Here is a 26,869-nt window from a genome sequence, read left to right on the forward strand (position 1 = left end):
ACCAGTAGGCCATGCTGCCATGACGAAAAGGGCTGCTCTGCTGACTCTGGCCATTAGGCTGAGCTGCCTTGACTGGAAGGGCTGCTTTATTGATTCTGGCAGCTAGGCCACGTTGCCCTGCAAACCAGGGTCATCCTACTAACTTAGGCTACTAGGCCAGGCTGCCCTGAAACTGAGGATGGGAAGTTTAAACCCAGCTGCAGGGTGTACAAGCCCTGTGACTCTCTTGAAACAAAGTCATTGCACTTTGGAAGATATGAGAAGGAGAAAAGCTTACTTTGGCATCCATTACTAGACAGACACAAGGGAATAGAACTCTTGCAAACTGAAAAAGATGGATCCTTCAACCAAGGGGGCAAAGGGTTATAGTCCTCTGAAGTGAGAAAAAAATATCTTGAACAAAACCTATACTAGAATAGATTTAAGTTTTAGACTCTTAGAAGTGTGTTTTGTTTTCTTTTACTTTTACCGCTATCTTCATTTCTTGTACCTGAACTCACTTAATCCTATGTATATTTTGTTAATAAATTTGTTTATTTTTAACATAAACCAACTCAGTTCTATCTTTAAAGGGGAGGGTGTATTCACCCCAGTTAAGTTCAAAAGCCACCATCTTATTTGTTTTTAGAGGAACAGACAAACATTATTTCTCTGAACTGTCCAGGAAAGGATTAGACATTAGAGTACGTGGTCTGGGACTGGGAGTGTGCTGGGGACACCCTGTAAGTAGTAACCAAAGCTGGCGGAAGCCAGAGTGGGGCTGTAACAGGCTGCTGGAGTCAGAGTTGCTGAACCATGGCTTTCTAGCACACAGACACTCAAGAAAGTCATGCCTGACCAACCTGATTGCTTTCTATGATGAGGTGACTGGCTCTGTGGATGTAGGGAAGGCGGTGGATGTGATATACCTTGACTTTAGCAAAGCTTTTGATACTGTCTCTCACAGTATTCTTATCAGCAAGTTAAAGAAGTATGGGTTGGATGAATGGACTATAAAATGGATAGAGAACTGGCTAGAGCATAGAGCTCAACGAGTAGTGATCAATGGCTCCATGTCTAGCTGGCAGCCGGTCACAAGTGGAGTGACCCAGGGGTCGGTCCTGGGGCCGGTTTTGTTCAACATCTTTATTAATGATCTGGAGGATGGGGTAGATTGCACCCTCAGCAAGTTTGCGGACGACACTAAGCTGCGGGGAGTTGTAGATACCCTGGAAAGTAGGGATAGGATACAGAGGGACCTAAACAAACTGGAGGATTGGGCCAAAAGAAATCTAATGAGGTTCAACAAAGAAAAGTGCAGAGTCCTCCACTTAGGAAGGAAGAATCCCATGCACAGCTATAGACTGGGGACCGACGAGCTGGGCAGCAACTCTGCAGAAAAGGACCTGGGGGTAACAGTGATAAAAAACTGGATATGAGTCAGCAGTGTGCCCTGGTTGTCAAGAAGGCTAATAGCATATTGGGCTGCATTAGGAGGGGCATTGCCAGCAGGTCACGGGACGTGATTATTCCCTCTATTCGGCATGGTGAGGCCGCATTTAGAATATTGTGTCCAGTTTTGGGCCCCCCACCACAAAAAGGATGTGGACAAGTTGGAGAGAGTACAGCGGAGGGCAACAAAAATGATTAGGGGGCTGGAGCACAGGACTTATGAGGAGAGGCTGAGGGAACTGGGCTTGTTTAGTCTGCAAAAGAGAAGAATGAGGGGGGATTTGATAGTGGCCTTTAACTACCTGAAAGGGGGTTCCAGGGAGGATGGGGCTAGGCTAGGCGGTTCTCGGCAGTGGCAGATGACAGAACAAGGAGCAACGGTCTCAAGTTGCAGGGCGGGAGGTCTAGGTTGGACATTAGGAAAATTTTTCACTAGGAGGGTGGTGAAGCACTGGAATGGGTTACCTAGAGAGGTGGTGGAATCTCCATCTTTAGAGGTTTTTAAGCTGAGGCTTGACAAAGCCCTGGCTGGGATGATGTAGCTGAGGTTAGTCCTGTTTTGAGCAGGGGGTTGGACTAGATGACCTCCTGAGGTCCTTTCCAACTCTAATATTCTATGATTCTATGATTCTAAGATGTGGCCTGCACGCTGGTAGGCTGGTTGTGAGAGTTCCAGGTTGGGAGCTACAGCAGCAAAGCATTGTGAGGTGCCAAGGGTTGCAGGGCAAGTGGTGACAACCCCTTACTGATCTGGATTGCACCCCAAGCCCTGTCACAATCATCCTGGAATTTGAAATGTGAAATTTTATTCCTAAAGGAATTTTTTCAGACAGTTATAACTAAAGGAGTTTCATTTAAAATGGAAGCACCTTTTAAATTTAGCCATAGTGTTCACCTCAGTGAATATTATAATAGCTCTGTCTTTTCATTACTGCAAGTAATTCCTAGTCTCATCTAATAGTAAAAATGGTCTGTAGAATCACTCAGGCTAGCAAACTATGTAGGAAGGTGACACTTTAACCATGAGCTCATCTAGCATTCTGAAAGTAGGAAATATAAAATAGTCAAGATGTCTCCAAGAAATGTAAAGTAAAACTGGAAAGATCAAAGAGAAGACCACAAGAAGGCAGATAGACTACATAATGGAGGATGAAATGATGAAATGCAGGAAAAAAATGAAAGTGTCCTGTCTATTAAGAGAAACCTAGTCTGAGGAAACGGTGCAATCTTATGCAGAAGACTAGAAGTTAAAAACATGAAAGGAATTGTGTAATTTTTTCCTTACATATTTCTGGCCTTTCCAAATAATAGAGCGGTGCTACATTGATGGTTATGGAAGCTATGAAGTTCTCTGCTTATCCACAGGTACTCTCCAATATGCAACAGCGCTAGCTTCACTCACACTCTCCTTGAAGTCCTTGGCCTCCCAGCAGAGACAGCCAAGCAGGGTGCCCATGAATTCCAATTGTGGTGGTGGTTTTCTGATATAGACACTTAAACGTGTCTGCATCAAAATCATATGTCTCAAATGATGGCCAAACTCTTTTTCACACAGAAATCCCAGCACACATGAGTAATTAACAGGTCAGTAAAGAGCAAAGTTTACATTAACTTCAATGGGGTCAGGATTTCACCCCTATATCTACAGTACCTCATAGAATGCTACACATACCAATACAAAATCTTTTCTTTTCATATAGTAGTTAATCCTCTTTTCTGGTACAGCACACAGAAAATCTGGGTGCATATCAGGAGCTTTTGTTTTCTTGAACATGTTCAGGCTCTGGACCAGTCTTCATGTTTTGTTGGTGTAGTTAGTGCTCAGACATTCTGTGGGCAGAGACTATGCAAATTCCATGTTTACCTTGGAATGAAAGTGGGTGTATTCTGTACCATGAATCATCATAACACTCTCACAATTATATTTCCCATGAGCTATATGTGACTTATAGCAAATGCACTTGACATGGTTTGGAAAGTTCCTGATTTCAAAGCCTTTGTTCCCATATGTGAAATTCTGTATTCTTGTACAACTCTTTCCCTCAAAAATGTATAAAAATGCAGTTTGTCCACTATTTTAAAACATGTATAATATAAAAGCAGAGAAAGTGGCATATGCCTTTCTCAGTCAACTAAGGATCCAGTCCAATTCCTCTGGAAGTTAATAAGAGGTTTTTCATTGACTTCATGGGAGTGGATCAGGTCCTAAAAGACCAAACAGAGTGTAACAAAAAAAGCTTTTAGTGAGACTAAACCCCCCATTTTTTGTGTTTTCACACCACTTCAGTTCACTACACAGGTGAGTATGCAAAGTTAGTGGCAAATGTTTCCAATATAGCATAATTCAATGGCAGCAACTTTGCAAGTGTTGGAAGTGAAAAACAAATTATTTGGAAAGGATTCACTTGCACTGGGTGGCAAAATGCCTTCCAAAAGTAAAAGGTGATCTATTTTATGAGACTAAAATCATCATAAAAATAAATAAAATAAATATAAAATATAAAAAAATATATATATAAAAAAAAAAGACCAAATTCTTGTCTCGTTTATACTGTTGTTCATTTAGAAACTCCATTTCCTTACGTGGATTTACAATGGTGTAACTAAGTAGAATTTGACACATTTCAGAATTTTTCTTAGCTAGTATAGCTGAGCCCACTGTAAAACGATTCAACTGAATCAGGAGTGCACAACATAATATAAAAACTATATGGAGTAGGGGAACGGACTAAGGCTTGGGTTCATTCCTAGTTAGGAAGCAACTGTAGTGGATATTTAAATGTCATTTAAATTATCTAATGATTCTAGTTACACAGGTTTCCCTTTTTATTCTTGTTTGTAACAGGCAGAGCGAGGAGTGGTATCTATAGTTCAAGTTGCCTCACATTTTCATTGCAAAACCCTTCTTTCAGTTGTTTGTTACCTTGCTGTAATTAAGTTTTTTAAATTAAATTTAATTAAAAGTAAATACCAGAATTAAGGTTACCCAGGCAACCTTAACTCTGCCCTCCCCGTGCACACATTATGATGCAGTCTTTCATGATATGATCACATTCTATACGTTCTATAGGATCCCTTCCTCATTCAGTGCAGAAGATGGGCAGTGATTGAGGCAGACGGTTGTCCTCTTATTTCTAGGGTACCGGACTGTTGTCACAATTCAGGGCAACTGTGCTTATTTTCCCCCTTGATGGTCCAGTAACAGCATCCACTCAGTCTTCTGGCTTCCCAGCCGTTGCCTTTCTTGGGTGGAGACCTGCGTCTCTCTCCTTCCTCATGGGTATTTCCAGGCTGACCAGTTCCCTGCCTTCACGCTGTTATTCCTAGCAAAAGGCAGTCTGCCTAAGCAGATGTCCTTCACTTTTCTCCTCAGAGAAAGTACACAGGGTAATTGCTACAGTTGTAAGTTACCACACAATTACTTTAAGACTAAAATATGCTTAGAAAGAAAAGCATTACAGAGAAAACATTAAAAACAATAAGAACCTACATACATGCTAATAAGCTTACCAGAGATTACCCCAGTTGCAACATGGGCTCTAGTAAGAGCAGTCCTTCAACCCCCACCCAGGGGTTTTCCTGCACTTTCAAGATAATCAAACCCTTGCATCATGACTCACAGGTCCCAAACTCAGACCCACCAGGGTCATGGGAGCAGCTATACTCCAACCCTTTATCTGGCATCTGAGAATAGTTTACCCGGAAGAGCCAGATTTAGGGGCAGGTGACCCAGGCAACCGCCTTGTATGCTGGGCTTGAGGTGGGGGGGAGCCGGGCTCAGGGCTCTGTTTTGGTTGTTAGCAACAAAAGGGAAAAATAGAATGTTTGAAGTAAAATGTTTCAGGCATTCTGTATGTAGATTCATTTTTCACCAACCTTCTAGAATGTTCTAGATCTTTGTAGAAATTATGGAACCTTCCAGACTTTGAGAACTACATTTTCCTTGAACCTCTTAGACTGTTGTCAGCCATGCCCTCGTAGGTATATAAGGGATGGGGTTTAGCCAGTCACTGACATTGCTTGCTATTTTGTTGCTTGAAAATGCCACTGGCCAGTTTTTGGATCTCTCTGATGCTGTGCTTCTCATCGCCATGGCAAAGGCAAGAAAAAGTGATTTTTTGAACTAAAGAACTAAAATTAACATTCTAAGGCTGTCACCTACTGTAACACTATTTAATACTGGTCCACCCAATGTTGGTGCACAGCTCGATTTCTTGATGTTAGTACATTTCAGTTATTCTTGAAGTTAAAAAGTTTCTATAAGCTTATAAGAAATGAATTTTTGATTTGCTTATATATGGTATAAATAAATACAGATTTACATATCCTAGTGTGCAAATTTATCATCTTATATGACAGGGATAAATCATGCATGCAAATCACGCATCAAAGTTGTGAAATGGGCTACAAATACAATAAAAAGATATTCAAAAGTTTAACAAATGGGGGGAGAGGGGTGCTGAAGATGCTTCTTGCCACGGGTGCCATTTAGTCTCGAGCCAGCCCTGCCTCAGACCCATGAAACCCCCCCCCCCCCCCCCCAGTGTGAGGCTCCACCCGAGGTCCAATTGGTGGAGTCCCACAGCAGCTGATTGGCCCACTGGCCCTACTTAAGCCTGCAGCATGACCAGGAAGCTGTCTGAGCAACTGGGATCCTCCATGCTCTGGACTGTGTGCTTCCTTGGTTGATTTCCTGCCACCCCAACATGGCTTGATTTCCTGCCACCCCAACATGGCTTGATTCCTGGCATCTGGCTTGTGGTTCCTGACCTCTAGTTTGACTGCTGTCTCTGACCCCCTGGTGTCCTGACCTGGCCTGACTCTGATTTCTGAGTTGTGGTTCTGATCTCCACTTTGTCTCCTGGTGTCCTGACCCAACTGACTTCTGTCTTGTGACTGTGGACTCTGGCTCTTCTATTGGGTTTGACTGCCCATGACTCAGCTGTGATACTGTGCTCAAACAAGAACACCCATGAAAAGTTCAGACCCTCCTTTATTCAGTTTGGAGGCCTTTGTTTACTGATTACCTGCTCCTGGAAACTTCAGTTCAATCAGTTTCTCTCCCCAAGTGGCTTGAAAAGGCTGGTTCCAGATGGGAGGAAGGAAATGCTCACTCTCACAAGTACTTTCTAGGAAACCCACTTTACATACATTGTCCTACCTTGAAAGGACATAATACTTTGAAGTTTATAATGTGTTCCAGAGACTAATAATGAGGTCTTCCTCCAAAAAACATTCCACACAATCCCACAAACATTTGCATTTTAATACAACTGTAGTGAAGTGGTATGGCCTCCCTCCCAGGCCGACACAGAGGGGCTGACACATGACAGCTGGTGGGTAGGCCTGGGTACCACACCACTTCCAAACCAGAAGTGCAGGGGCAGGACAGGAAGTATAAAAGGCAGGCCCTGTTGCTCAGTCAGGGGTAAGCAACCAGAGGTCTCTCCTCTATGGCTGGGACTTGAGCCCAACCCCATTAGAGGGCCACCCAGGCTACCCACCGGCGGAAGCATAGAGGGCCTGCCCAAGCTGCTGGGCCTCAGTGACTGGGAAGGGCTACCTGTGACTGGGGAGAGTGGCCTGCTGCCCATGCTTTGGATGAGCTATGTGCTGCCTGCGACTTGCCAGAGCAGCCTGCCCTGAATGACATGGAGGAGCTGCCAGATGCTAGTGACCCCAAGGGCCTGCTGCAGTTGCCCCTCACCATCTATTCTGAGGAGCTGGACTATGATATGGGCTACAGGTACCTGAGTACAGGGATGGAGGAAGTGGCCCAGGGATAGCTGGCCTTAGTCCGGCTCTGCCCAGGCCAGGCCACTAGTCAGTGCATTTTGGTTGAAGCCCCGCTGACTCAGTGGCGGGACACCCAGCCACTGGTAGGGCCCTGAGCTAGGATGCAGTAGAGTCGGGCGGGCCTGTGTCCCCCTCCCCGCTAGCCACCCCAACCCTGGTGTGACTGGCCCTTTGGCCTGCTAAGACTCAATAGGCTATAGCTGGTTTCTCTGTTTGTTTTGCTGGCTCCGCCCCAGTCTGAGGATTTGGGCATATAGACTGTTGTTGGGCATATAGCTGTGAGTTTTAACTCCCATCCACTTGTGAAAGTAGAGAGGAGCACTTAGCCTGTGTGGGCAATCCTATATTTAATCTTATTGTGAGAAGACCGGTTCATCTCACCTTGGTGATATTCTCTAAGTCAACTTTATCTAGCCTGTCAAGATGTGTACCTTTCAGACTGTAAATGTTTCTGTATGTTACCTGGAAATATCACTGTCACAGGGTGCACTCACCACTGATGACGCCTCCTGCTGACTATCCTCGGGATTAGCTCCTTCCCTGGTGGTATCTCTCCTGTCTTGTCTCACTCCTCTTTCCAGGAACTGCAGCCTCCTCTTCGTGATTCAACCCTCCAGCCAAGTCGCCATATGTGTTCCCTTCCGGAGGTAGTGTAACAAAGTCTTTCCAGGACAAACCATCCCAGGCAGTCTGCTGTCTCCTACCTGGCCTGTGCCATGTCCCTAGTGGCTGTCAAGGGAACCCAAGCCACCCTCTACTCCAGGTTTCAGCTCAAAGGCCCCTGGTCAGCAGACAAGGCCTCCTCTGTCCTAACTTGCTACTTTCCCTTGAGTCTTCTCCAACCTTCCTGACTTCCCTACTTTCTAGGTTTACCAGCCTCCCAACTCCCTCCTCTCAGGGAGTAATTCCACCCTACCTTCTTGTAGCCCCCTTCTGCTCTCAGCTCCTGAGCTTTATACAGGCCCTTCCTGTTCCTGCCCAACTGAGCCTCCTTTAATCAACCCCTGCTTCCTAGCTCCTCCTCCAGGTGCAGCCTGGGGAGTTAATTAGCCTATCTGGCTGTCTGAATCCTTTCAAACCTTGTGTGGTGTTAGGCACCTTGTCACAATCCCTTAAAGTTATTGAAGAACAACATGATAATAAGATCAAATAGGAAACAGAGCATGCTCTTTGTTCTCCTGAAGTAATTTCAGTTATTTATATTACAGTAGTGCAAAGTGAAGTTGGGCTCCATTATGCAAGGCACTGTATGAGCACATAGTGAGACAGTCCCTGCCTCAAAGAGCTTACATTCTAAATATACAGGACAGACAAAGGGTGGGAGAGGAAATGGAGCAATAAAGAAGCATAGTGAGTTGCCCTGGTTCACAGCAAAGCGAGGTCCAGGTCCATAGCAATGCAAGGATCAGAACCTAACTAATTTTAATTTGGCATTTCCTCATTTAATTGTCTGAGAGTACAACCTTAACATTCTTTTCCTGTAGGTCTTTTGTTTTGTTTTACTGTAACCCCCTCTTAAGCTAGTATAAGGCACGTACTGAAATAACTAAGCGTTCAAATTATTTTATATTGCAAATCATTTTGTATTTAGAAGTGTACTTGGAAATTATGTTAAATATTAGTTTTATTGTTATAGTTCCTTTAAGAACAATATGTGGCATTTGATTGTAGAACATGATTGCAGAAGACAAGGCATTGTGTGTCTGGTTTTGGCTGTGTCCAGAAAATGGAAGGCTCTGCAGATAAAAGCTCCATAAAGGCCAGAATTGATTTTGTAAACGTATGTTTCAAGAGAACAATTCACATTCTTGAGAGAGTAATACTAGCACTTACTTAGGAACTGTATGCCTTAGGGTATTGCTAATGAGCTACAGAGGCTTTCAGCTCTACACCACCAGTTTGAATCAGTCAAATACTGTAGGTCCAGTTCATCCAATGGATGTTTGCTGGCTCTTCTATGTGTTTGGTAGGTCTCGGTCCCAGCATCCTCACCTCAAACTCATCACTATGCTTTGCATTAATTGACTGACTCAGGAGAGAGGCCAAAAACTGCATTGGTAAACTATTCACTGCCAGATCAGGGTTGAGATATGCTGTCAAGACAGTGTGTAGGGGAAGTTTACCAAACTTCTGCTCTGTAGCTAAACAAAGAACTTCATTTATTTTTAGGGCTCTTAAGCTGCTGTCTTCTCCAGCACTGGTCAAGACAGCCATTTATAACCAATGGGAGTCTCTCTGACAGTGAAGTCTTTTTCCTTGACCTCTCATGTGTACACATTCAGGCCGCGTTCTCCTGGGAAGAACCTACTGCCTTCCTTGATAACTTCTTGGAGCAGTGGGTCCTATTCTGCGTTCTCTGCTGGTGTGCTCCCTTAAACTGGGTGACCTTGCACCTATGAACTCAGCTCACCCCATTTTCTTTTTCTGGTCCTTCCCCTTTCCCTCACTGAAGATCAAATAAGCTGATATTTTTGCCAACAGTAAATGCACATATTTTTTTAAGGCTGAAATGTATTGTATGTAAATTATTTATAAATATGCAAAATAGTTAAATTTACATAATGCGACACACAAAGCTGCAAAAAATTGACAATTATGGGTTTCCAATGTGACCCTAGGTAGCAAAATACTTGATTGCACCTTGAAATTGGACACATGCACATCTGATCAGGTTAGCTGAACCCACAAGTAGGTCCAAAATTGCTTCTGCAAAACAACAGGCACAAAACTGGAGGCCTGGTTATGAGCCAACGCTGAAAATCAGGCTTTAAGAGTCTTGGATGTAAACACATGTCTCCCCCGCCTCCAAAAGAACCTAAATAATAGTTTCCTCACTGTAAAACTGAGTTTTTGCTTGAATTGTGGTGTTATTCCTAAGGTCAGTGAACAATGCAGAATATATCAGCCTATGAAAGTTAGTCTCCCCATTTAGCAAACACTGCAGTTCATTATCTGTCATCTCAGGCCAGATTCAATAAATATTTAGTTCAGTTTCCATACCACTGAAGCCCATGCAAAGATGCATAAGCCCTGAGAAATCATCTTATTTATTCAGGAACCTGCTAGCACTTTTAATTGAATCTGGCACTTGCAGTGAAACACAAAAGGGAAGAATCTGCATTTATAAAGTGACATTGTTAGGATATATCTCCCCCTCTAAGTTTTAAATTCCTAGCATTTACACTATCACACAATCTTTAAAGTTTATTCAGTGGTTTTGTCACTATAGGAAAGTCTTGTAGGTATCAATGAAGGTAAATTTACCATCCCCAGTCCGTTTCTCTATTCTGATACATTGTTGGTGCATCCAATTCTCAAATTGCTCTTACTTTCTCAGGGCTAGGAGTGATTCAATCTTTGCTAGTTGTCTGTTCCAAAAACTCAGTTTGAGATAGTGGAAAATGCACTTTTCCTTGTTTGCCTTGAGTCTAGACTGACTGACTAGGTTTAGAACGTCACTGAGTGTTCTTCCCTTGAAGATCCACAATACAAACACAAATGGAATTGTAGTTTTCATGGATGATATTATGATAAGAGTTCTGCCATCTTTCTTTGGAAAATTTCGGATGCACTGGTAATCACAAAAAGGTAATTTTATAAAGTAAAATTTCCCAAAGGGAGTGATAAATGTAATCTATTTAGGACTCACTTTGGCTAAAGGAATTTTCCAGAATCCACTCAAGGCATCCAGCTTGGAAAATATTGTAGGCCCTTTCACTTGGGAGAGGAAGTCATCCAGTGTTGGGAGACTGTATTTTTCTCACAACTGCTTCAATAAGTCTTAAGATCCACACAGATTCATATTGTTCCCTTGTTCTTCATAACCATACCATGCTGTTAGCTAGATTTTCTCGATTATGCCAATCTGTTCCATTCTCTTTAACTCAGTTTCCACTTTCTGATGAAACAGGATAGGAATCCTGCAAGGTGTATATACACAATATGGTTCAGCATTGTCTCAAGATTATTTGTACCGGATCTCCTTTCAAAAATCCAATATCACCATATACTCCAAGGTCTTCCACCTTTCTCACTAGGCCCATTGTGGCTGCCATGCTGTGAATGAAAAGGTTGTTGGTCTTTGATCCTTCAATCACATACACTCTGAATGCAACGCTTTTGTCTCTGTAAGTTGTTTCTGTGGTGAATTGGCCCATGCAGTCCAGATATCTCCCGGGCTAGTCAGGGCTGTGTCAGGACATCTCAGCTCTAGGAGTGGGGCTGAAGGTGATTGTAAATCCTTTCTGAGAGAACTGTCAGGTCTGCTCCTGAGTCAATTTTAAAGTCAATAATCTTTCCATTAATATTCAGTTTAACTCTCCAGGTAGGCTCTCTGTCATCATATATGATAGAGCAAACAATGGCTCTTGATTGTCTGTAATATTAGTCAACTGCCTTGGTATAGCAAACAGCTGCAGAATGCCCTTATTTTGTGCATTTATTACGTATTTGACCTTTTGCTAGATACACGTCATTAGCTATGAATTTTTCCACATCTTGTGCATGTAGTATGAGCCCTGATCTACACTACAAACTTATGTTGGTATAACTACATCACTCAGGAGTGTGGAAAATACACACTCCTGAGCAACATAGTTATATAGACATGGTGATGTCTACATCAGGGGTTATGTTGATGGGAGGGCTTCTCTCATCAACATAGGTGTTCTCTCTCAAAGAGGGGGAGTACCTATGCGAACAAGAGAACTTCTTCCATTGGCATTGGTAGTGTGTTCACTAAGTGCTACAGCAGCAATGTGTAGACAAGCCCTGAAAGGTTTTGTAGGTAGCCTGGGACTCCAAGCCAGGGCTTTTATTATAATGACTCTTAGCACTCATGTTGTATCTCCTTACAGGTTCTAAGCTAGCTGCAGGTTTTCGAGTTATGCCTGCCTTTTGTTCTGCTGTCTGACTAATTCAGACTGCTTTGCTATCTGTATATCTGTGGGTAGATTGTAGTTGCTCTGAGAGGCTTTTCTCTGTTAACCCAATAATCAGCCCGTCTCTGATATTTTCATGTTTTGGCAGTCCCAAAATCAGTTTTCAGTCAATGTATGCAGGGCTCTTATAAAAGATTAACATTTTCTCCGAGGTCTTGAACTCTCTGGGGAAAACATGCTCTTTCACAAACCACATTTCTCTGAGATATAAAGTATGCATCAAACATAGCCAGAACACTTTGATTGAGGTAGGGCTCTAAAAACAGAAGTGTAGCCACAGTGGCATGAGCAGTGGGAGGGGCTAACAGCCCAAGTACATACCATCTTGTGGGAGCCGGGAGCCCCTTCTGCCCTGTGCCATGCTTCCTGGACCAAGAGTTGTTCCTGCACCCTTATCGTATCAACCCCATTGCAAAGCCTAACAACCAATACATGGAAGAGAAAAATGTCCAAGGCAAATCCTCAGCTGCTGTAAAGTGTCGTAGCTTTATTGAATTTGATGGAGCTATGACAGTTTACACCAGCTGAAGGTCTTCTCCTAAATGCACATATATAGTCACCTTGCACAACCTATTTAACTCATCCTTTTTTAATCCAAAATATTAAAATAGGGCCCTAATGCCAAAATAAACAGACATTAAAAATGGTGTTTGACAGCCACATCCTACTGGTTCCTCACTATTGCTTCCCCAACCCTATAAGGAAGCAGCAGGATATAGCTGTTAAGTACTGTGGGTTTTTATCTGTCTTTTTCTCTTTCTGGCGTAGTCATTTTCTATGTTGGGGGCCCTAAAGGGTTATTTTTAACTGAGTTTGTGAGGCAATGATTTGTGTGTATTTGGAGTTTTTCTTTTCAAAGTAAAAAATGTGAACTTGGAATCTTTTAAACTACACCTAAGTATATTTCCAGTATACAACAGGTGTATGTAACATAAGCATGTGAAAAACAAACTGAGTGAGAGAGACATGGTGATGTTTCTGACTCCATTTCTTATGCATCATCTCAAGATGCATTTGCATGTTATTTATGTAATAAATTTCTAATATGTAGTCATAGACATATTCAAGTTTCTGTATGCCTAAAACCATAAAAAGGGAAATGTTAAAAAAAAAAGGAGGTAAAACAGATATGCTCACCATGACTATATACTAGTGATCATTTTAGAAAGTATATAAAATGTGAGATCTTTTTGTTTTTTTAACTTCCCACATCTTTTTTTTCCCCCAACACAGAAGTTAGGTGTGCAGATTTTATGCTGGAGGATGGACTTGTGGGGAGAATAAACTGATGGCTGAACACTGATGTGAAGTAAGCACAGAACAAGGAGCCAGAAATTCTGAGGGGCATCCTAAGGACAACCTTGTGTTTGACCCCTAGGCACTTTGGGTTGGGTGGGGTGTGTGTGAAAAGATCCTTGCATAATCTCTCCCTTCAGTATTCATGGGGGGAGTGAAGGACATCAGGGCTGACATCTGATGGATCTACAGCAGAACTTATGTTCAGCTTTTCCCATTTTATGTAGACATTTAAAAAAAATTATGACAGATTTAGGATATAAAATGCCTATTAATGTTTCTGCAGTGTCGCTGTAGCTGTGTCGGTCCCAGGACTCTCTATTAATATTTTTCTCTTTCTCTGTAAGAATGAAGTACACTTCTTTGTCCATGTTTCTATAGATCTCTATGACTGGAAATTGGCAATTGTGATTAGATAGTGAGTAAGTATTCTTGGTGGAAATATGGGAAATTTGCAGGATGCAGAAGTAAATACCAGAGTGAAGATGCAAGAGATGTTTGAATAGTGTTACTCACCAATGTGTTGGAGCTTTCTAACAGGAAAAGTATGTGCTGCTAGCTCTTCATACCACAAACTATAAAGAGCATTCAACACCTTTCTATTTCTTTAGATCATTAATTAAACCAGTGTAATCAGTGTAAATACATTAAGCCTTACAACCAGTGTAGATTTATTTTTACCTATTCATGTCTCACGTAAGATGATCAATTCATGGAAGGAGATGTTCCGAATAGTGAATGATTTGGATTTTGTCTCCAAAGATTACATCAGGGATGCACGGGCCTAGAGAGGTGTTTTTGGTTTTTTGTTGTTGTTTTATTAATAAATCAGACCACAGGACAGTTGCCTTTTTGAGTCTGCAATTGTGTGGCTCTTGTTGAGTGCAAAGTGGGGACTTCCGCAGCTTACACACTAGATGCTACAAGGTGCTAAGTACCATTGACTTCAGCGAGAGATGAGGTAGCTCAGTATCTCAGAGGTTCCAGGCCTTGTTTAGGAATAGACAGAATACATGCAGATAAGGAAGATAAAATTTACACTAGGCTATGAGCTAGTTATAATTATTTATATTAACAATATGATAAACAATAAGGGTACCCAGTGAACATTTGAGTCTGATGGGCAGGCATAAGTTAAATTGTACTACTTTCTTCCTATGACATAGAGTGGCATGTATTGTCTAGGGAGGTAGAGAGTAATGACAGTTTTTGTCAATGCTAATTAACTCATTATTTTGCTTTATCTGTTCTCTCCTGTTTCACTCAGATTTCCACTCAGTGTCTTTCCTCATTTGAATTGTATATTGCCTTTAATTTTCCCCTCAGTATTAGATCATAGGTATGAGAATTTTAGTTAGAACATCACAACTTTCTGTTCATGCTGTACTTTGTGTATGCTATCTTCTTGATATTCAGTGACTCAGCTTCAGTTATTTGCAGGACATTTCGACCCTAAATTATATAAATTCTATTTCTAGTGCTAAATTTACTCATTATTCTATACTGGTGATTCTGAGAGACCCTTGTTTGACACAAAAAGGGAAACCCCTTTAAAAAAACAGCCTTTAGTTTATTTATGTCAACAATCTGCTCAACAAAGAGGAAGATCTCGTCACAGATTTATGAACCTTAGGCCTGTGTTGGAGAGCTATGTCAATGTTCACCAGTTAAAGACATGACTTTCTGTTATGATCTTTCAGTACTGTGGTGCAAGCATTTAGTTCTCTGGATCAGTCTGATGACAAGTGGCATGCTCTCTGTATTTCCAGTTTAAGCTGTCACAAAACATACATGTTTACTTGACAAGCCACAGTTGGTGGTGATTGCAACTGATTCGAGATGTTCTCGGACACTCTCTTTGCCTTGTAGATTCTCATCACATGCTAAAGATCATTTGATCTGTTTATTAAGTTAGTTTGTCTTTTGTTTGGTAACTGAATTTATTTTGAACACTGGTCTGTAAATGTCTCCACACTGCTTCCTCCAGGAATATTACAGCCAATATACACAAAGATTGTAGAGATTGTCAAACCCTCTGACTTTCTTTTTTCTTATGGACTGTAGGAGCGCATGGTCGTCCCTCGTCAGTCTGTGTGAGAGGCCATGCCCCCTCACTGTCGCACCTGTCTCAGCAAACTCAAAGCCAAGAATTAGCTCAGTGGGGCTGAGTGGCACTCTCTCCTCACCCCCTATGGGGTCTGGCCCGGGCACTGCCATGCCCCACAAACGTTCCTTGGGGGATGCACTCCACAGTTTGGGGACCTCTGGTCTAAGGATCCAGGCAGGAGTAGGGCAACCAACAGTCTGAGGCTCCAGGCAGGGGCGGGTCACCCAATTACAGGCCTCCTGGCCTAGTGGGGGGAGTCTGCCACCCTAGGTGTGGGGTGGCAGAGGGTAGGGGGACCCAGGCATGCACTACTCCACCGGGTCACAGGCCAGGGCCCTAACAGTGGTGGAGTGTCCTCCTCCGATCAGCAGGGCTCCGGCTGAAATGCGCTGACCAGCACTCGTGCAGGAGCAAAGTTTCTCAACATCTAGGATGTCAGGCATCTCAGATGGGTCAGGTGAGTCCTTACCGGGTTCCCACTCCAGCAGCAGGCAAGAGATGTCCTTCTCCTCTGGCAGCTCTCCTTCAGGTGAGCTGGAGGGCCCACCCTTTATACTTCCAGTTCCTGATCCCCATTTGTTTCCAGCATGGTGGGTGTGGCCTCAGGGCCACGCATAACTTTTTCGGGCCCAGTACAAACTTGTAACACGGGCCCTCTTCCACACACATGCCACAATCCCTCATCCCATACATACAATCTCATAAACCAGGAAAAATTTTTTCCTCATGGTAATGGGGGTTGCTGCCTGAGCCGGGCCACCGGGCCCTGGTAAAGTGTACCCTTCCCCCCCATGTGGGGATCCTGCATGGCCTTCCTGGCTCTGCTCACCGCAGTGGATGGTAGTCCCTCCTTGTCAGTCTCTGAGGGAAGCCATGCCCCCTCACTATATGGATTACACTATATGGATTACAAATCACCATATTGCCTTATGTTGTCATCTTCCAAGTCTCCTGCTTTCCCCTGGTCTATTTCAGGAATTTTTTTTTATTAAAGAGAGGATTCCCTGTGTAACTGTTGGTATTCCTAATTAAATATACAATTCCCCTTGTAACTGGGAGATTCTTTGACTATACATACTATTCACTTGCTAAACAGAGGGGAATTTCTACTGGAATCTATGCAGAATTCTCCCTGTAACTGATATTCTTGGCTCAATGCAGAATTTTCTGTCTAATTGGGAAATTCTCAGGCTAAACAGAGGAGAGTCTGTACTGGAATTGCAGGCTTTAAAATATAGAGTTCTCTATGTAACTGGTAGATATAGAGACTAAGTCTGATTTTTTTTTTTTTTTTTTCTTTCTCAGTTACTTCATATCTGCACTTGGGGCAGGAATGAGACAGCGGAAAATGGAAAATTTAAGTTAGTACTATGCCACCGTTGTGCTTCCTGTGTTCTGGGTCCTTGCAGAGGCCAGCCCAATCCATTAGTGTAAGTTAGAGAAGCCTCAGGATTGCTCTAATTTATGCTCAGATTCCCATGACTGTCTATAGGCCAGTTACGGCTGATACTCCCACCTGTTAGTGGTCCAGAGCTGAATTTTGCCAATCCTGGGCCTCAACCAGGTGTAAATTTGCACATTTGGAGGGAGAAAAAGGAAAACTTTCTTCAGTAGGTTGATTTTTAAAAAACAACAGTGCTTATTTGAAGCACCTCAGGAGGGTTTGTAATGTTAGAATATGTCATGGGGAGATGGATTAATGGGCAAAGCATAAAAAGGAAGTAGTCAAAGATGCATACTAGTTACACTTGTCACATGAATACCACTTCCATATGGAGCTTGTGTACACACTACCTCTTGCTTCCCCTGGATTATATTTTTTAACTCTTCCCTGAACAGTTTTAAGCAACTTGCAGGAAAATGGTAAAAGTCACTCTAAATAGAAAATGTATACTTAGCAACTAATTATCTCCTGCTGGTTCATACAGATTCTAGAACTTGATTAAGTTCTTCTTTTCTTCTAAGAAAAGTGCAGCATTTGTTTAGATTTGGCTGGTATTGTTGGCAAAAGAAAAAAGAAAGAAAAAAATAGTCTGAAGTAAAACAAATGAAGAATTTGAATTAGAAATATCATAGAATGAGAAAGGCCTGCTGATCCAATCTATTTAAGATAGGATAAAGTGTGTTTCTACTTTAAGATTATTTTTATGAAAAAAAAATCAGTTATAGCTGTCTTATATTTAAATTTTGGATAAATTTGCACTGAACATTTTTATCCTATAATGTCAATTATGTCAGAACATAGAATCCTAGAATATTAGTGTTGGAAGGGACCTCAAGAGGTCATCTAGTCCAACACTCTGCTCAAAGCAGGACTAAACTCAGCTAAATCATCCCAGCCAGGGCTTTGTCAAGCCGCAGCTTAAAAACCCCTACAGATGGAGATTCCACCACCTCCTTAGGTAACCCATTCCAGTGCTTCACCATGCTCCTAATGAAAAACGTTTTCCTAATATCTAACCTAGACCTCCCCCACTGCAACTTGAGACCATTGCTCCTTGTTCTGTCATCTACTACCATTGAGAACAGCCTAGCTTCATCCTCCCTGGAACCCCCTTTCAGGTAGTTAAAGGCTGCTATCAAATCCCCCCTCATTCTTCTCTTCTGCAGACTAAACAAACCTAGTTCCTTCAGCCTCTCCTCATAAGTCTTGTACGCCAGCCCCCTAATCATTTTTGTTGCCCTCCGCTGGACTCTCTGCAACTTCTCCATCTCCTTTTCGTAATGAGGGGCCCAAAACTGGACACAATACTCCAAATGTGGCCTCACCAATGCCAAATAGAGGGGAATAATCACTTCCCTCGATCTGCTGGCAATGCTCCTCCTAATGCAGCCCAATATGCGATTAGCCTTCTTGGCAACCAGGGCACACTGCTGACTCATATCCAGTTTTTATCACTGTTACCCCCAGGTCCTTTTCTGCAGACTGCTGCCCAGCTCGTCGGTCCCCAGTCTGTAGCTGTGCATGGGATTCTTCTGTTCTAAGTGGAGGACTCTGCACTTGTCCTTCTGAACCTCATCAGTTTTCTTTTGGCCCAATCCTCCAATTTGTCTAGGTCCCTCTGTATCCTATCCCTACCTTCCAGGCTATCTATCACTCCTCCTAGCTTAGTGTCATCTGCAAACTTGCTGAGGGTGCAATCTACCCCATCCTCCAGATCATTAATGAAGATGTTGAACAAAAGCAGCCCCAGGACCGACCCCTGTCTGCTTGTGACTGGCTGCCTGCTAGACATGGAGCCATTGATCACTACTCGTTGAGTCCGATGATCTAGCCAGCTCTCTATCCATTTTATAGTCCATTCATCCAACTCATACTTCTTTAACTTGCTGATAAGAATACTGTGGGAGACTATATCAAAAGCTTTGCTAAAGTCAAGGAATATCACGTCCACTGCTTTCCCCACATCCACAGAGCCAGTCACCTCTTCATAGAAGGCAATCAGGTTGGTTAGGCATGACTTGCCTTTGGTGAATCCATGTTGACTGTTCCTGATCACCTTCTTCTTTTCCAAGTGCCTTAAAATGGATTCCTTGAGGACCTGCTCCATGATTTTTTCCAGGGATTGAGGTGAGGCTGACCGGTCTGTAGTTCCCTGGATCCTCTTTCTTCCCTTTCTTGAAGATGGGCACTACATTTGCTTTTTTCCAGTCATCAGGGACCTCCCCCAATTGCCATGAGCTTTCAAAGATAATAGCCAATGGCTCTGAAATCACATCAGCCAACTCCCTCACCACCCTAGGATGCATTGCATCTGGCCTCATGGACTTGTGTATATCGAATCTTTCTAAATAGTCCTGGACCTGTTCCTTCAGCACTGAGGGATGTTCACCTCCTCCCCATTCTGTGCTGCCCAGTGCAGTAGTCTGGGAGCTGACCTTATCTGTGAAGACAGAGGCAAAAAAGGCACTGAGTACCTCAGCTTTCTCCACATCCTCTGTCACTAGGTTGCCTCCCCTATTCTGTAAGGGGCTCACACTTTCCCTAATCTTCCTCTTGTTGGTAACATACCTGTAGAAACCCTTCTTGTTCCCTTTCACGTTCCTTGCTAGCTGCAATTCCAATTGCGCTTTGGCCTTCCTGATTTCAGTCCTGCATGTTCAAGCAGTATTTTTATAATCCTCCCTAGTCATCTGACCAAGCTTCCACTTCTTGTAAGCTTCTTTTTTGTGTTTAAGCTCACCAAAGACTTCTTTGTTAAGCCAAGCTGGGCACCTATCATATTTGCTATTCTTTCTGCACATTGCGATGGTTTGTTCCTGCGCCCTCAATAAGGTTTCTTTAAAATACAGCCAGCTCTCTTGGATTCCTTTCCCCCTCATATTCGCCTCCCAGGGGATCCTGCCCATCAGCTCCCTTTTCTGAAGTCCATGGTCCGTATCCTGCTGTTCTCCTTTCTTCCTTTTGTCAGGATCCTGAACTCGACCATCTCATGGTCACTGCTGCCTAGGTTGCCACCCACTTCTACTTCCCCTACCAAACCTTCCCTGTTTGTGAGCAGCAGGTCAAGAGGAGCACGGCCCCTAGTAGGTTGCTCCAGCACTTGCACCAGTGTCTGCAACACTCTCCAAAAACTTCCTGGATTGTTTGTGCTCTGCTGTATTGCTCTTCCAGCAGATGTCAGGGTGATTGAAGTCCCCCATGAGAAACAGGTCCTGTGAACTGGAAACTTTCCCTAGTTGACTGAAGAAAGCCTCATCTGCCTCGTCCTCCTGGTCTGGTGGTCTATAACAGACACCCACCACGACATCACCTTTATTGTTCTTGATTCTAAACTTAACCCAGAGTCTCTCAACTGGCTTATCTCCAGTTTCAAACTGGAGCTCAGAGCAATTGTGCTCTCTTACATACAGTGCAACTCCTCCACCCTTTCGCCCCTGCCTGTCCTTCCTGACCAGATTATACCCATCCATGACAGTGCTCCAGTCGTGTGAAGTACCCCACCAAGTCTCGGTTATTCCAATCATATCATAGTTTTTTGACTGTGCCAGGACTTCCAATTCCTCTTGCTTGTTTCCCAGGCTTCTTGCGTTTGTGTATAGGCACTTGAGATAACAGGCTGTAGCAAGGCGCTGTGGCCTTCCTCGGAGCCTGGGCCTGAGGAAGGGTCGCTCTGCCCCTGCTGGACAGAACCACGCCCTGCAGGCCCAGCCACCCAGAAGCAGGGGGCGGAGCCAGGGCCAAGGGAGGAAGTATAAAAGGCAGGCCCAGCAGCTCAGTACGGGGGAAGCTGCTGCAGGAGGCAGACGTGCCTTCCCTGAGGTGGCGGCCTAGGCCTGACCCAGGTCCTGTGGCTGTTTGGTGCAGTCGCCCCGCTGACTGGAGCCTCCCAAGCCTGCCCAAATTACCAGACCCGAGTGACTGGAGAGGGCCACTGAACCCTAGTGACAGGGTAGGGCTGCTGGACCCTAGTAGCTGGGAACAGCTACCCAAGCCCGCTGGGTGGGAGAAACCCCCTGAGGCCGGCCCTGACTTGGAGGAGCTACCTGATGTGGAGGACCCACTGGCGTGGCCTGAACCTTGTGGACCAGAGGAACCCCTGGGGCCCTGTGTCCTGGAGGAGCTACCTCTGCAGACGACCCGGAGGAATTTCCAGACCTGCCGCCGGTCGATGGTGAGGGACTTGCCGGAAGCCTGCTCATCACCTCTCCCAGCGACCCAGAGGCAGCTATGTGGCTGCAGGTACCCGGGGATTGAGTGGGAAGAAGCGGCCTAGGGACAGCCAACTAGCAAGTGGCTGAGTTAGGGGCGAAACCCCCGTCAGCGTGTTGTGGCTGGAGTCCCGCTGACTCAGTGGCAAACGCCTTTGCCACTGCTAGGGCCCCGGGCTGGGATACAGTGGAGTCGGGTGGGCCTGCGTTTCCCTCCCCCTTTCCTAACCACCCCAGGAGCGCTTGACGTCCTCTACACTGCTGGCCCGAGGACCCCAAGATTGCCTGAGGGCCAGGGGGCCATAGACTGCTTGCCTGCCCCGTCCTACGTGAGGGCCAGGGGGCTATAGATTGCTGGAAGAGCCTACTCCACCTAGGGCCGGGGCTGCGGACTCATAAACGAGGAGCTTATTCCCCTCAGCAAAGGCGCTGTGGCTTTTCTTGGAGCCTGGGCCCGAAGAAGGGTTTTGCCGCCGTGGGCTGGATCGTGCCACCAGCCTACACTGGCTGATTGCCCTATTTTCTCAGTGCAATTCAGGCGGCCTCCCCTGTTGCACCCTCCTCCTTCTGCTTCCTCTTGGTGTCCCACTTCCCCACTTACCTTCGGGCTTAGGTCCCCGTCCCCCATCCAACTTAGTTTAAAGCCCTCCTCACTACGTTAGCCAGTTTGTCTGCGAAGATACTCTTCCCTCTCTTCGTTAGATGAATCCCGTCTCTTCCTAGTAATCCTTCTTCCTGGAACAACATCCCATGATCGAAGAATCCAAAGCCCTCTCTCCGACACCACTTGCGTAACCACGCATTTACTTCTGCAATGGGACGGGCCCTACCTGGGCCTTTTCCTTGAACATGGAGGATGGACGAGAACACCACTTGCGCCTCAAACTCCTTTATCCTTCTTCCCAGAGCCACATAGTCTGCAGTGATCCGCTCAAGGTCATTCTTGGCAGTGTCATTGGTGCCCACGTGGAGAAGTAGGAAGGGGTAGTGGTCTGAGGGCTTCATGAGTCTTGGCAGTCTCTCCGTCACATCCTGAATCCTAGCTCCAGGCAAGCAGCACACTTCTCTAGTTTCCTGTTCTGGACGGCAGATGGATGACTCTGTCCCCCTTAGGAGGGAGTCCCCGACCACCATCACCCTTCTCTTCCTCTTGGGAGTCGTGGTCATGGAACACCCATCCCTAGGACAATGCATCCCATGCCTTCTGATCAATAGGGTCTCTTTCTGATCCATTCCCTCTGATGAGTCTTCCAAATGGTTCTCCGCTGTAGTACGTGTGCAGAGAGCCTGAAACCGATTTCTTACCTCTATTTGCATGGTGGGCATATAGGTTCTCTTTCTTCAGAAGGTCACATGCTGCCAATTTTCTTCCCCGTTCTTCAGTCTGCCCTGCACTGTCTTCTCTGATTCTTCCTCAAGCTGTGCCTGCAGTAACAAATCATGTCTTAGATCAGGAAAGACTTCATTTTCTTTAATGCAACACAGGGTTGATACTTGGGTCTCTAGTCCTTTAACCTTCTCTTCCAATATGGAAACCAGCCTGCACTTTGTACAGATGAAGTCAGATCTGTCCTGCCATATGATCCCTTTTGGATGAGCTGAAAATAAAAAACCCATTAGAAATAATAGAAATTTCAGATTGCTATGTACTAGACTTTTATATTATATTAAAATGATACAAGGCTATTAAATTAAAAGAGAAACACTATGAACTTATAAATAAATATAAAAAGCAAATTTACCTTTTATTGTAGGTAACTTGCAAACTTTTTTTAACCACTACTTCACTTTCAGTGGTACTGTTAAAAAATTTACCAATTGTTTTAGGTAATCCCTTAGATAATCAAATAAATTTAGCTTTCTTGTTAAAGAATTCCAAATATTGCTTGCAACAAGGACAGAGTAGGTTAGTTCCAATTTATAAATTGGCATGTTTTTAAGAGACTATTGAAAAAGCTTATATTTAATAATTTCAATTTTATAACAATAATGTAATGCTCAGTTCCAAACTTACTCTAAACTAATCAAAATTAAATAAGCCAGACATCTCTGTTCTGGGCCACAGGTAACTGGACATAGTCATTTCCCCTCCAAATCAATGCATTGCAGGGTTTCAGCTCCTGTTTACCTGAAATTTAATTTTTCTGAAGATGCACAGTCTCTCAAAAATGTCAGCTAAATAGTTTTGATCTATTGTTTTGAGGCATCAGGAACTATTGGAGGATACAGTGCTTGTCAAGCTTAATATTTTGTTCTTCCATTGCACCCTGAAGCTATGTTGCACAGTGCCAAGAGAAAACTAATTCAGCAGTATAAATTAAAATGGGATTCCCATGACACAAACTGCATAAATATGTTTTACTTGTATAATGATTTTGCATGTCTCTGCTGCTGCCTTTTGACTCATGAGAGGCATCATATATTGCCAACATTCAGTGGCAGACAGCAGTGAGGAAACAGGATTTTTTAATTAAAAAAATGCTATCAATCTTCTCTGTGTAGAGGACAGTACTGCCTAAAATTCCTTTTTATTGTTGCAATTACTCTTTTCTTTTTTCTTAAAGAGACGTAATAAAAAACATATTTTTCAAGTATAACTGTAAATGAGGGAACAGTCCAGCTATTGTGAGGAACCTTCCTGGCTCATACACTGCCCCGGTGGAAGTGGTTGGCAAAAGGATCTGAGTCCTTGCACCCACTCCCTTTACCCAGACCTCAAGAACTCCCCTTTCACTCTCCTGCGTGACAGGGTCCTCATAACTCCAACAAAGCTGGGCCCAGAATTCCTGGGGGGCTCAACCCCCAATCTTGTTGTGGTCACTTAGGGCAGGGGCTTGGGTGTCCCCACTCTGGAGTACTCTCTCTCTCTACAATGGACGCTTCCCTGACCCACTGATCATTGCATATGGTTCAAAGCAAATACAATTTATTAAACAGCAATCAATTAAAAAAAATAAAGAAAAGATGAGAAAGGTTAAGGAAAAACACCTAACGTTGTCCCCTGGGCATGGAGACACCACACACAGCATTTCTGGGGTGTAAAGGACATTCAGTCTGTTTCTCACACATCACAGGCCTCCTTCCCAGGCCCTGGCTGTGCTGTAGGGATGCAGTGGGTTGGATACTTGCTCTGGTGGTGGCCACACACACCCCGGCTCTAGCAGGGCCCTTCTTTCCAGCATTGCCCCCTCCTCTTATCGGGGTCACGATCCCCTGCTAAGTCTGGCCTGCAAGGCCTCGTGGCTGGTGGTGACACTCTGTGCGGGGCCCTCTGCCCAGGATCCCACTTGTTTTCCCTAGCTGCTCATAGCACCCAGCTCCAGACAGCTGCAAGCCCATCCCCAGCTCCACTCTTCTTCAGCGTGGCTCTACTCAGCTTGGTTCTCTGGGCTGCTCCTCAGGCCCCTCTGGTTCTGCTGCTGTGGGTCTGCTCAGCTCAGCTCCCTGAGCTTCTTCTCTGGCCTCCCAGTTGCTGGCTACTGTGTCTCAGAGGTGCTTTTGTCCTTAGCTCAGCTCCACTCTGTCCCCAGGCAGGCAGCTCCAGCTCACACGGAGGAGGGGACCCTTCCCCGCATTTGCTTGTCCTCCCTGTCAATCAGGCTGACCTGGAGCATTGGCCTCCCCCTACTGGCCCTGGGCGCTGTCCGTCTCAGGGTCCTGATTTGTCATCGACCCTTCCCCTGTCCTTTGGTATTGAGAAATAGCCGACTAAGTTTCAGTAAGGGAACAACAGTTCCCTTTATAACTGCAATATTATAACATTCAGTACTGTAATAATAATTTTTCTTTAAACTGCTTCACAAATTTATGTCATCCTTGTGCAAGGGTCATGATAATCTTCTCTGTGTTGTGCCAGTGTTAGTATAGGTGTTTCTGAAGCAAGCACTTAAATTCCAGCTAAAAGAAAGCTATAAATTATAATACTCGGGTTTCCTTATTTGAGAGTTGACCATGTCAGGAGCACAGAGTTTGTCATCTTGTAAGCATCAGGGTAGCTTCAAATGCAGGCTTTTTGGCTGCTAAGGAACATTAGGATATTATCAGGCTTCAGCAACCCAGAACAGTGAGAGGATGGTGGAAGTCTAACCTCTAATAAGTCGCTGCATTTAAGTTATTACAGTCAACTACTACACTGTAACTACAATACTACTAATCAATTATAAAGTTCACTAGTTAATGCAGTCAAAGGCCTTTTCCTAGCACCTAAGAAGTGTAAACAACAAGGGGACTTACCAAACCTAAATGAGATAAAAAGCAATCAGTTGAAGAAAGCATTTAATTTTTTCCTAAGTAAAGAATATGAAACTTTATAAAAATGGACTTAAAATGACTGTTTAGTAGTAGTGAGACATGACGATATGAAGCTAATGAAGGGACAGTACAGATTTATTGTGCCTGTTCATCAGAAGATAACTAGAGGAGATGGAAACCTATTCAGTCAAATATGTCTCAGTCCTGCAATGGGATCCACAAGACAGAGCCTTAAACCTACAGCAGGGGTTTACCTATGCAGAACCAATTGAAGAATTGAGGTTTTAGGTCTTATCCCCTTCAAAATTTGCAATGGGATCATGTCTTCTCAGCCCTGTCTGTGTTCCCTCTTTATATGATTTTCTCCCTTGATCTTTCCTTTTTCTTGCCTTGCACTCTCCCTTTGCACTTTCTCTCCCCAAAATAGCAAAAAAGCTTCTGAAATAGCCACTGAACTATTTTTGCTTGCCCCTGAAATTAAATTAATTCATACAGTGAACCAAATCTCATTGATATGGGGGGACATTCTGATACAGATGAAATAACAAAAATAGATGAAAGGAAAGGAGGTAAATTTCCAAAATAATTTGCAAAACAAATTTAATCCCTTTCACTCACCTCTACTATATGTACATTTCAAGATTTAGATTTCGTCAAAAATTGAGCTTTTCTCTTTTGGCTAATCACGTCACTATGACCCTGCACCACAGTCTCATGATTAGAGAACTCATTAGGAACACTAGTCCCAAATAATCTTCTAACTCAGTATGTGCAAGCCACTCGATCTCTGGGTGTCTCATTTACATACAGAACTGTAAAATGGGGTTAATACTTATCCACCTTTGTAGAGCACTTTAAGCCAGATCCTTTGAAGATAAAGGCATTTGAGTTTCTCAGATGAAAATGCTATACAATACTAAGGGTGAGAATATATTTCTTTAAGCAGGACCATCTGAAGTGCATAAGTAGGGTGACCAGATAGCAAATGTGAAAACTCAGGATGTGGGTGAGGGGTAATAGGCATCTATATAAGACAAAGCCCCAAATATTGGGACTGTCCCTATAAAATTGGGACTTCTGGTCACCCTATGCATAACAGATACAGTCAAACTGGCTTAGTGTCAACATTAATTTGCTATATATTTTATATTAGCTAGGATTTTCCAATAAGCAATCTCATATCCCTGGTAAATAAAACCACTGAAATGGAGGCTCTCTCTCAAATTCTTTAGTATTGAAAAGAGAAATCTGTTCCAATCCACACATATTATTACTTCCCATATTTACACATACAAATATAAAACAAAACAGAAGCCAAATGGTTTACTGTATTAGATGAAAATTGAGAAAATATTTAATTTAGAAATCATTAATATTCTGGTTCAGAAACAGAATG

At 43.7% G+C, this 26,869-nt stretch overlaps 1 non-coding gene across 1 annotated transcript; it reads right to left on the bottom strand.

Moving 5' to 3' along the window:
- Nucleotides 1–25,000: 25,000 nt before the first annotated feature.
- On the bottom strand, nucleotides 25,001–25,108 carry LOC137162512 (U6 spliceosomal RNA). Its single transcript, XR_010922388.1, has one exon. It is a non-coding gene; the product is annotated as a U6 spliceosomal RNA (small nuclear RNA).
- Nucleotides 25,109–26,869: the final 1,761 nt, after the last annotated feature.

The sequence above is a fragment of the Emydura macquarii genome, unplaced genomic scaffold (genome assembly GCF_026122565.2).
Source record: "Emydura macquarii macquarii isolate MOO-44397 ecotype Brisbane River unplaced genomic scaffold, CSIRO-AGI_Emac_v2 contig_2422, whole genome shotgun sequence".
Classification (NCBI taxonomy): Eukaryota; Metazoa; Chordata; order Testudines; family Chelidae; genus Emydura; species Emydura macquarii.